At 45.6% G+C, this 12,635-nt stretch overlaps 1 protein-coding gene across 2 annotated transcripts in view; it reads left to right on the top strand.

Annotated features, from left to right (window-relative positions):
• The first annotated feature begins 5,428 nt into the window (after window positions 1-5,428).
• Window positions 5,429-12,635, top strand: part of LOC147029234 (uncharacterized) — a 113,195-nt gene continuing 105,988 nt past the window's right edge. The window contains exon 1 of one of the 2 annotated variants that reach the window (XM_085876459.1): window positions 5,429-5,575. The gene's annotated coding sequence lies outside the window, so the exon portion shown is untranslated. The remainder of the gene's footprint in view (window positions 5,576-12,635) is intronic. The other variant, XM_085876462.1, reaches the window with a different exon arrangement.

The raw sequence follows: 12,635 nt of genomic DNA, 5'->3' as shown, positions 1-12,635 counted from the left end.
ATTGTATATGTGTGCTTTCCGTTCATCGTGAAATAAATGTGCTTTATGTTGAACTGTTTTCCCGCTTCGCTTCGTCTTTTCCTCTATTGAATCTCAATCTTACTTCACGTAAAGGGTTGGTCGTGGGCTAAAACGCCCGATAATTAATCGAACCGTCGAGGCCGACGATAACACCGCTCGGTTATCCCGATAGTACGGAACGGGTCGCTTAAAGTGGCCCGTGTCCGAAGTCGACCTGCGGCGAGGTGCGATCGCCCGGTCTACCCTCCGTGTGAGTACTTAGGTAGGTCGAATTTGGCGAGCAACCCTATCCCACGCAGGGGGCCGATTGGCACGATCGTGGTGAGGCCGAAAGGTCCACCCGTGACTAGTTCCCGGCGTTAGTCCGAGAGGGTCACGACGGGATTGTCCGTCCGGTGGGCGACGTGCCGCGATTCGAGTTACGTGGCCGTTCGCACGCCGGCGGGCGCGAATCCGCAACAATATATATGTGTGTAGCCTGGTGTTGGCGCAGCGGTTAGGGCAGCGGCTTTGGATCCAAAAGGTCCTGAGTTCAAGCCCCGTTGGGCCACTAAATTAATACACCAGGGGGTTGACTCAGCCTGTCATCCTTCCAAGGTCGGCAAAGTGAGTACCAGTGTACTGGGCCAGTGTATACCCCGGTTAAAATAGGTGTACCATATCCCTGTGTCGTAAGAGGCGACCAGGGTTGCGTCAGGAAGGGCATCCGGCGTAAAACATGTGCCAAATCACTATGCGGATCATACGGATGATCCGCTGTGGCGACCCCTAACCGGAGCAGCCGAAAGAAGAAGAAGATATATATATATATTTTTATATATATATATATATATATATATATTTTTTTTTTATATGTTTATTTGTGTGTGTGTGTGTGTGTATATATATGTGTATATATATGTATATATATATATATATATATATATATATATATATATATATATATATATATATATCTTCTTCTTCTTCTTCCTCTTTCGGCTTGCTCCCGTTAGGGGTCGCCACAGCGGACCAACTGTCTCCATTTTGCTCTATCCTCCACATCTTCCATTGACACTCCAACCACCCGCATGTCCGCCCTCACCGCATCCATGAACCTCTTCTTTGGCCTTCCTCTTCTCCTCCTACCTGGCGGCTCCATCTTCAACATCCTTCTCCCGATATACTCCGTTTCCCTCCTGTGCACATGTCCAAACCATCTCAATCTCGCCTCTCTCACTTTGTCTCCAAACCGTCCTACCTGCGCTGTCCCTCTAATACACTCATTTCTTATCCTATCCATCCTCGTCACTCCCAACGAGAATCGCAGCATCTTTAACTCTGCCACCTCCAGCTCCGCTTCCTGTCTTTTGTTAGTGCCACCGCCTCCAAACCATACAACATAGCTGGTCTCACTACCGTCTTGTATACTTTCCCCTTCACTCTTGCAGCTACCCTTCTGTCACAAATCACTCCTGCAACTCTTCTCCACCCACTCCATCCTGCCTGCACTCTCTTTTTCACTTCTCTCCCACACTCTCCGTTACTTTGGACAGTTGATCCCAAGTATTTAAACCAATCCACCTTCCCCACCTCAACTCCTTGCAACTGCACCATACCACCACCCTCCCTCTCATTTACGCACATGTACTCCGTCTTACTCCTACTGATTAACATTCCCCTTCTCTCCAGTGCGTACCTCCACCTCTCAAGGCTCGATTCAGCCTGCTCCCTACTCTCCCTACAGATCATGATGTCATATATATGTATATATGTATATGTATATATATATATACATATACATATATACATATATATATATATATATACATATATATATACATATACATATATATACATATATACATATACATATATATACATATATATACATATATATATATATGTATATATATGTATATATATATATATGTATATATATGTATATATATGTATATGTATATATGTATATGTATATATATATATGTATATATATATATATATATATGTATATATATATATATATATATATATATATATATATATATATATATATCTTCTCCCCTGTAGACACTGGTCCAACGTAGACTTTATATACATATATTTCCCTTGTAAATAGGTGAGCGACCCCCACGCCAGTCAACATCAAGGATGACACATTGCATTAGATTGAAAGGTTTGTGGTGCTCCTCTATGACCACAGGCGTTTGTGGTGCTCCATATACGGACGTCAACGAGGCCAGAAAGAAACTCTTCGCCAAGAGGAACTCCGTCCAGCGCATCCCACCTACCTACGATGCCTTGGAACAGCATGTGAAGAGATCAGTCTTCCAGGGTGGCTATGTCTGGGGTCAGGTCTTGGTCCCTCAACCCGTGCTTCCATCACCAACAAGCTGGGGCTGGCGGCAAACAGAGGATGGGTCCTACGAACCGCTCTGGACCACACTCCCTGAGGCTTCAAAAAGCTGCTTCGAGCTGGTGTCGTGCGACTGCAAAAAAAGGCTGTAGAAACCGCTGCAAATGCAAGAAGGCTCATCTGAAATGCACTGGACTGTGTGCTTGTGAAGGAGAATGCCAGTAGACAGACGCAGTAGACACAGACTGAGATATCGGCCTTGCTCAGAATGTGCAAATGCAAAGTCGCATTACTTGTAAAAGTGTTGACTTCTTGATCCAGAGCCAGTACACTTGAGCTCAGAAACATATTGTACTAGACTGATGTATGCATGTACCATGTGTCCTGGTAGAATGGTCGTAGACAGTAAACCGTAGCCGCTTCAAAGTAAAGTGTGGAATAATTTGACTACATTTTCTGAGTTTGTCATTATCACGATTATCAGTTCCCTTTTCAAAATAGAGTAAAATCTATGATGCAATTTTTGTTGATTCCAAACCCATTGAATGTGATGAATATCATTTGCCTCTTGTTCTCCAGGCAATAATGGGTACTTTTCAGCAAAAAGTTTCAGGAGAGCAGCAATTTACAAATCAAATAATGGCTTTTTTACCGAAAATACTGACTCATAATATTTGAATACGCCTTTTCATGGTCAATTTACTGAATTTTACACTTTCCTTATATCTACCACCAATACAATAAGAAAATAAGAGCATATAGCCAATTTCGCAAAAGTAGAATGGTGGCCATTTTGGAAAATGGTCGCCGAAGCTGACCAAGGCACAATCTCGGGTGGCTCCATATCTAGAATTGTTCGGAATACATTATTCTACATGTTTACCAATTTTGGTGCTTTTATGCAAATTTGAACAATTGATCTGAAATATCAGACTACGCTGCAGGACTATTAGCACTCATGTCAATGAGGTCAATTGTAAATAGACACAGCAGACTGTCCCCACATGAAATATTGATGTCCCACTAACTCGAAAGCAAATGGATATACACATTGATTAATTTCTGTGTTGCATAAACAAAAGTCATCAGGGAATTTCACTCGCAGGTGGAACATGCCTTTGTGGAGCCAGCAGCAGAGCAGCTCCACGACTTCTAGATACACGACACTTTGTGTATGTCAAGTTGTTCAAAAGGAAAAATGCTTTACAACCACGTCGGACAGGACCTCACTATAGGTACTCTTAGCAACACACAGAGCTGCCAAGTGTGACAGTAAGGAATCATGGACACACGCATTTCATTACAAGAGAGCTTACAGAGTTTCCAAAGAGACCGCAGATGGGAAAGATATTATATTTCCAACACTTCAGGACTTGCTTCGTTGTGCTAATAGCTACTGTATTCAAAATCTTCATGACATTTGTGGTCATGGAAAGGATGAGCTTTGATGAAATGGGGTAGGTCACAACATGCTTGACGACAACAGGTAACCACATGGACAAGCTCGGGCAGATACAAGGAATAGCCCATGGGAGAGGTAGAAGGACAAATGGAAGTATACCTTTGGAACATTTGCACGATTTGCACGTCAGAATTCAACAAGTGCAACACTTCATCCAGTCGGTCTGAAGAAATATTTCTCTGCAATTGTTGGTCCAATTGACATGAAATTTTGAGTATAGCTGCGCCTCCTGTAGTATGTTTTACTCATAATTATGACGTCATACTTCGCGTGGTAAGGCGCCATCTTGGAAAAAAATGAAAAACGTTGCACCTCTATGTCTCCAAAACCACTCCATGGGGGAAAAAAACTTAAAACATGGCTCATTGTCAAGCACTCCCGATCTGAAATAAGGTATGTTAATGAGGATGTCATCGGCGCCTTCATTATGACGTCATAACTCGACAAGTGCAACGCTTGACCCGTCAGTATGTAAAAAAAAATTATCTGCAATTGTTGACACTGCTAACTGATCAATGCAAAATTTTAACTGATTGATCAACTACCCATGGGAAATGGGTCGTTCCCCTTACTTTCCACTTCCTCTGGAAACGAAGCTGACGTCACGAAAACCAGATTCTTCTTCTTCTTCAGTATCATCACACTCATTGACGAGGTGAATGAAAGGGATTGTGGGTACCTCCAACCTTTGTATTAGTCGATGATTGAACTGCAAATGAATGTAAGGTAATTACAAAGATGTACATCACTGGTGCACCATGAATATTGAATGGGAGTGGTAAAATGGCCGACCTGTGGCACCATGAATATTGAATGAGAGTGGTAAAATGGCCGACCTGTGGCACCATGAATATTGAATGAGAGTGGTAAAATGGCCGACCTGTGGCACCATGAATGTTGAATGGGAGTGGTAAAATGGCCGACCTGGAATGGGAGTGGTAAAATGGCCGACCTGGAATGGGAGTGGTAAAATGGCCGACCTGTGGCACCATGAATATTGAATGGGAGTGGTAAAATGGCCGACCTGTGGCACCATGAATGTTGAATGAGAGTGGTAAAATGGCCGACCTGTGGTATTGAATGAGAGTGGTAAAATGGCCGACGTGTGGCTTCAGTTGTTCATATGACACCGAGTGCCCAATGAGCTGTCAACGACAATCCTCAAGACAAGTCATTAAAAGGACAATAAAGGTGATTACGAGAAGGATGAAGAATCCTCGGCTCTCCCCAGGGGACCAGACAACCGAATTTAAGCTTAGACTCGCGAATTGTTCTTTCAGCTTCTGTCTTCACATGATATGGCGCCACCCGACGAGGTCATGTGACCTGTGTGAGGTTTCCAAGGATTTGGTTCATCCTTTCTCTTTCCGCCCTCAGTACGAGGAGCCCACATCGTGTCTCCAGCATTCTAAGTCATGGGGATCACGTGCTCAGGCCTGCCGGATGCATTTTGTTGTCAGTCAGAATCACCCTCAATTCTGTGGATCAGTTTTAAAATCCATAAAAGAAACGGGGCTCGCAATACAAGCCTCCCGTATCCATATCCGAGAATTTAGGTGCGTGGCGAATATAGAACCTGGAGCCTCTGAAAAGTCTATTAGAAATTAAAAGAAAGAAGGAAGAATAATAATCTGAGTTAACCGGAAGTGCGAAGAAGAACTTCCGGGTTCATGTTCCTGTGACCTTGTTCTCTCCAACCCGGGTCCTCGTGGTCGGGGAGGAAATGATGTGAAGAGGAGGAGAGAGAGAGGAAAACGGTAATTTAAATATAAAATAATTCTCTGTTCCTTCATGACGGAAACGAAGGGAAGTTAAAGGAGTTTTTATTCAATGTTTGTTGAGGTGTTTGGTTGTTGATTTAATGAGGTGTTTTTCACTCGTTTTGTTTTATTCACCACGTTGTTTATTAATCATCATCACGAAACTTCGTACAACGAGGATTAAACCTCATTCTTCCTTTTAACTACAAAACTACCAGAAACCTTTTATTATTAACTTGTAAATCCAATTTTATCTCTAAATGAGGAGGTGAAACGAGGTACAAATTACCTACTTTACCTGTTCCGTGGGATATTTAACCTTCATCACCTGAATGGAGATAAAAACCTGATTCATCATCTAAAAACTCCCAAACATCGTGTGGGTCGAAAATGTAACATTCCTCCTTAATCTTCGGGGGACATTCCGTGTCAGGGATGTTGGACTCGTCAGGGAAATTATTCTGGAATTCTACAAGTCATTGGGAACGTCATGAACACAGTCCCCACATTCCTCCCTTCCCTCCCTTCCCCTCCCCCATACCTCCCTTTCCCCCTCCTCGCATATCTCTCTTTCCCTCCCCCCATACCTCCCTTTCCCTCCCCCCATACCTCCCTTTCCCCCTCCCCCATACCTCCCTTTCCCCTCCCCCATACCTCCCTTTCCCCCTCCCCCCATACCTCCCTTTCCCCCTCCCCCATGCCTCCCTTTCCCCCTCCCTCCCATACCTCCCTTTCCCTCCCCCCATACCTCCCTTTCCACCTCCCCCCATACCTCCCTTTCCACCTCCCCCCCATCCCTCATTTTCCCCCTCCCCCCCTCCTTTCATTATCGTGTACATTTCCCATCAAAGCACAAATCTCGTTTCTCAAATGATTGGACGAGATGAACCTGGAAATTTATCTTCCAGGAAAGTGGAAATTCATGGTGTATCTGTGTGAGAGAATTACAGTGAAAGTGAATTGGATGTTTTTTTTAGTTTTGTATTCCTTGTCGAGACTCGTATGAGAGCTAACGGACAACGCACAGCAAGGGGGCATGAAACAAGAGGGGAGGGAGTGGGAAGGACAAAACAGTGGGGAACAGAGACATTAGGAGATCTGTGGAAGGGAGAGGGATGGGGCGGGGAACATGGGGAATACAAGATGGACATTACAGGGACTTTCAGGAAGGAAAGCACGGAATTTGAAAGAGGGGAGTTTGGGGTGGATTAACGGGAGTAGAAAAGATCGAGGATTTGGATGGGGGGGTGACAGGTGGTGGTGAACAGCTGTTTTGAAGGCCTGGAGGGAAGAATGGGATTGAATGGAGTGAGAGAGTTTATTCCAAAGGTGGGGAAAAAGAGGAATGAAAGAGTGAAGGTGAGCAGTGTTTTTTTTTTTGTTTTTTTTTGGTACTTTTATCATAAGGGGGTGTTGGCGGATCTTGAGCGCCCTGCGGAAATGTGGTGGGGACAAATCGCAGAGAGAGCGGGGGGGGGGGTGAGGCTTGAGACGAGACTGTAGAAGACAGACCACCGACCAGCCTGCGGTGAGAGAGTGAGAGACCCAAAGACTCGGCTTCATCACAGGAGATGCCAATGATCCGAAATGCCTCAGTTTCGACAGCGTGAAGCCGAGAAAGGTGAGAGGCTGGAGCACCAGCCCAGAAGGGAGAGCAGTACTCCATCAGGCTGCAGCCAAAAGCTTTGTTTGTGGTCAGGAGCTTCGGTGTGCCAAGGAAGGACTTTGCACGACAGAGGATTCCCAGTCGGCGACTGGCTTTGGAGGAGAGGTTTGAAATGTGGCTTTCCCAGGAAAGGTGATGGCAGATAGTGAGACCCAGAAGCTTGAAAGATAGGACTTCTTCCAGAGGATTGTTGAGAAAGTTGATGGGGGGGGGGGGGGATTTCTAAACGGTCCTTTCAGAGAGACATAGTGAGAGTGTGAGAGTTGTCCGGATTGTTAGATGTTCCATGTGTTGGACCAGTTTGTGATTTTTACCCAGATCTGCAGTGAGCGAAGAAGCTGCTGCTTGCCGGTCTGAGGGATGACGTGGTGCGGTAGATGTGTGGTGTGTTGGTTGTTATCTCAATATGTGGGTTTCAGAAGGTGAAACGGAGCCCTGCTTGCGTGCGTGTGTGTAATATGTGTATCATCACTTTAATATGTGTGTGTGTGTAATCACCATTAAACTCTGTATATGTATATATCTCTAGTATAATACCAAGCTTGCACACTAAAAACTCGGCTCGCCGTCACACGATCCCTATGAAATTGCTGTGGCATTTAGCGGACATGCCGACCAATGTTTGGGAAGTCTTGGCGTCCATAGTACCACTTGCATTTTGCACAATGCGTATTTTTGTCATTCCCCGTGTACGGTCTGTTATCTGCTACCAGCTATGTTGCACTGCTATCCCGTGCATGTGCACGGGTATCGCTCGTGTGTGTGTGTATGTATATATATATATATATATATATATATATATATATATATATATATATATATATATATATATATATATATATATATATATATATATATAAAATCCCTGTGTCGTAAGAGGTGACCAGGGTTGCGTCAGGAAGGGCATCCGGCGTAAAACATGTGCCAAATCACGATGCGGATCATACGGATGATCCGCTGTGGCGACCCCGAACGGGAGCAGCCAAAAGAAGAAGAAGAAGAAGAAGAGATATATATATATATATATATATATATATATATATATATATATATATATATATATATATATATATATATATATATATATATATATATATATATATATATATATATATTGTCGCCCTCAAAACAAAAGTGCCTGTCATTTTATTCATTGATGCAGCTGAGGAACTTTTGTTTTGAGGTTAACGATGTATATATATATATATATATATATATATATATATATATATATATACACACACGAGTATAATGTTAACATATACAGTATATGTATATGAGGTTAACTGTCAACAACTTAGGTGGTATTTCTAAATTCCTCAATTTTCATCCAATTGACTTGAAATTTGAAGAGGATTTATATTTCAGGTCACCGAATTCAACCAGCAAATTATTTTTGAGGTAAACATGGACCAAAAGGTCATAATATGCCCAAGGTCAACTGTTAAGGTGGTGTTACGAATTTGGAAACGATGCAAACAACAGCCAGGTCCTATAGATCAGTTATATCGGTAAGTATGTGTTTCTAGGTAGGGTCCTGTCCTATGCTTAATGGGTGATTAATTGTACATGCGCTGTGAAGTTATTTTATAGATAGGATTTTTACATCACTAACAACGCCCATCTTCGCTTTTACAGCAACAACACTATGGACCATTCCCTGCAGGATGGTGTGTCGAACACGCATGTGGGCGGAGTTCCCTCGGTCACCGAAGTTCTGATTCCACACTTCGGCCAATCGGAAGGGTGCAATCGCATTTGCCGCCTTTCAGCCAATGGGTGCGGAGCGAGCTCCAAGAGAAGCAGAGCCTCTTCGGGGGGGGGGGGATCGAGACGCCCCGACACGCCCCCCGACCAATCCTAGAGACGCGACCGATTTCCCCTCGTGAATGAGGGGTGCGCTAAGGTTGGACAAGGAGCCGATGTACAAGGAATCAGAGGGGGTAGAGCATCACCCATGGTCAAGTGATTCTCGTCCTGCTTGCAGGGGAATTTGCGCATTGCGTTCATCCAAGCCCGACCCTCAGTGTACTGCAGTTAGAGCAGAGGGTGGTAGGCTCTTGACAGAGGAGTCCGAAGCGAAGGCCCGCTGGGCCAGTTACTTTGAGCGGTTGTACCAGGCTGATCCACCAGCTGTCGTGTTGGACATCAGGGATGTTCCAATAACTGTTGCTGACCCAAAAATCGACTGTGGAAGAGGGGCCTTGTTGTCACTCTCTGGAAAGGCAAGGGTGATCGCCAAGACTGCAGCAACTACCGAGGGGTGACGCTGCTTTCTGTGCCGGGCAAGGTCTTTACTCAGATAATTTTTGATAGGGTTCGCCACCATCTGCTTTAGCACCAGTGTCCAGAACAGTCAGGCTTTACTCCAGAGGTCAAAGATTTACCGTATCCTTGCTCCTCAGGTCCTCACCGAACGCAGCCGAGAGTTTAGGCAGGGGCTGCTTGCAGCTTATGTTGACCTCTGTAAAGCATTTGATTCAGTGAATCAGGATGCCCTCTGGAAGATTCTTGGTCTTTGTGGGGTGCCACTAAAACTGATCGATATGATATCTGAACTCTACTCTGGTAGAGAGATGGGATGTGGTGGTACCATCTCTGACTTATTTGCAGTTGTCACTGGAGTTCGTCAGGGATGTGTACTTGCCCCCACACCTTTCAGCACTTGTATGGACTGGATTCTCGGGAGGATGTCGGAGAGATCAAGCTGCGGTCGATCGTTTGGGAATGTCAACATCTCTGACCTTTATTTCGCAGATGATGCAGTCTTCTTTGCGGAGACTTTAGATATCCTTTTGGGGGCCCTCGAGGTGCTGAATGAGGGGTCGGACCCGCTGGGATTACGGATTTCAGGGTCAAAACTAAGATCCAGGCTTTCAATGACATCTTGGATGCTGCTGTCCTGTCTGTGTCTGTTTGTGGTGAGGATGTTGAGGTCGTGGAGAGATTTACTAACCTTGGCAGTGATATTCATGTCTCTGCTGGCTGTGAGCCAGAGGTCAATAGATGTCTGGGTCGGGCCTTGGAATTATGGATTCACTGGATAATGAGGTGTGGTGCTGCCGGTACCTGTGTGGGAGGATGAAAGTCTGAGTCTTCAGGTCCCTGGTGCTTCTAGTCTTGCTCTATGGATGTGAGACTTGGACTCTGACAAAGGATCTGAGGCGGAGACTTGATTCCAGGTCTCTTTGGAGAATCCTTGGCTATCGCTGGTCAGACTGTGTCCAACGAGCGGTTGCTGAGAGAGACTCAAATGAGATCTGTTATCTGCATAGTCTGTGAGCGTCAGCTGCGGCTGTATGGACATGTGGCTCGTTTTCCTGACACTAATCCTGCTCACCAGATTCTCTCAGCGAGGGAGTCTCGTGAGTGGACGAGGCCAATGGGCGGACCACGTGCCTTGTAGTTGTAGCCGGTTGATTGGCATCTCAAGGCGATGCGGATGGGCCAAGCATCTGCCTGGGGGATGGCCAGACGGAGGCCCCTGGAGTACCGGTGGAAAGTGGATGCAGTGACACGCTGCTCTGGCGCATGCTCCCATACCTGACCTGACCTGACCTGACCTCAGCGCCGTCGAGTCTGGCATTTCACTCAAGCCGAGTGGCCGGGTCTCCAGGCAGCCATCGAACTTCTTGACTGGTCTCCCATCGTGACTTTCTCCAACATCAACCAATCCTGGGAATTCTTTCAAAGAAACTTGCTCTCTCTCATGCACATATTTATCCCCTCTTGTCTTCAGTTGTCTTTCCTTCCTCCCACTCATGGTTCACTGAAGCTTGTGGTGAGGCAGTTATCCTGAAACAACTTTCTTTTGCCTCATGGAAAACAAACCCAACTGAGGGTAATCTCAGTTCCTTCCATAAAGCTCGGAACAAGTGTGTATCTACCCTCAGGAGAGCCAGAAAACAACATCTTTCTAAGCTCAAGTCTTAACTCTCCAACCTCTCTCCCTCCTCCAAATCTGGGTGGTGTCTAATAAAATGTTTCTGGTGCATGTACCCCCTCCATCCCCTCCCTTACCTCAAATGACCGTACTGCTGATACCACAAGTGAAAAGGCTGAATGCCGAAACTTGGTGTTTGAATCAAAATCTTGGGTCCAAAACCCATCGCTTTCTGTACCCACATTAGCCAGTCACACCCAACTGTCCCTGGACTCTGTGTCCTTTTCTTCTGACAAGGTGGAGAGTTTGCTGTCAAACCTTGACTCAGATTCTGCAACCGGTCCAGATGGCATCATTACTGCCCTGCATGAAGGGTGCAAAAACAGATCCCTGCAACTAAAGACCAATATGCCTTTTTCAAATCATCAGCAAGGTCATGGAATCCATCATCGCTTCAGAAATTAAATCCTTACTCTTCTCCAATGGCCTGATTTCCGATCATCAATTTGGTTTCAGACCAGGTCACTCTGCCCTGGATATGATGCTTCTGTTCTCCCAACAATGGATGGAGGTCCTCAATACCGTACATGAAATCAGAGCCAGATCCCTCCACATATCGCGTGCTTTTGACATGGTCTGGCACTTTGCCCTGCTCACCAAACTCTCTTCCTGTGGTATCCAAAGCCATCTCCACTCTTGGCTCGCAGACTTCCTCTCCTGTCACTGTCAATGTGTGGCCCAAATGGAGTTCTTTCATCCCCTCTTCCTGTGCAGGCTGGAGTTCCTCAAGGCAGTATTCTGGGCCTTTTCTTTTTCTGGTTTTCATCAATGATCTCTCCGACTCTCTGGACAATCCTCTTTATCTCTTTGCTGATGACTCCACCGTCTGCCATGACATCTGCCATCCCTCAGAAGGATAAGCGGTAGTTTCTTCGCTCTCTGCAGATCTGGGTAAAATCACAAACTCGTCCAACACCTGTAACATATCTTTGAATCCAGACAAATCTTACACTCTCACTTTTTCTCTTTGAAAGGACTGTTTGGAACCCCCCCCTCCCTGCCCCATACCCCCTATCTACTTTCTCAACAACCCTCTGGAAGAAGTCCTTTCTTTAAAGCTTCTGGGTCTCACTATCTGTCATGATCTTTCTTGGGAAAGCCACATTTCCAACCTGGCCTCCAAAGCCCGTCACCGACTGGGAATCCTCCGTCATGCAAAGTCCTTCCTCGGCCCACCTGAGCTCCTGACCACATACAAAGCTTTCGTTCGAAGCTTGTTGGAGTACTGCTCTCTCCTCTGGGCTGGTGGTCCTGCCTCCCACCTTTCTCGGCTTCACGCTGTGGAAACCAAGGCATTTCGGATCATCGGCATCTCCAGCGATAAGGCTGAGTCTTTGGGCCTCTCACTCTCTCACCACAAGCAGGTTGTTGGTCTTTCTGTCTTCTACCATCTCCACTCCGGTCTCGCCCCCCCCCTGCTCTGTCTGTGATTGGTGCCCCCCCCCCAT

This window comes from Eptatretus burgeri, chromosome 4 (assembly GCF_056783735.1).
Source record: "Eptatretus burgeri isolate ZD-2024b chromosome 4, Ebu_testis_v1, whole genome shotgun sequence".
Lineage (NCBI taxonomy): Eukaryota > Metazoa > Chordata > Myxini > Myxiniformes > Myxinidae > Eptatretus > Eptatretus burgeri.
The sequence above is the reverse complement of the archived record's forward strand: the minus strand, read 5'-3'. Positions and strand labels throughout refer to the sequence as shown.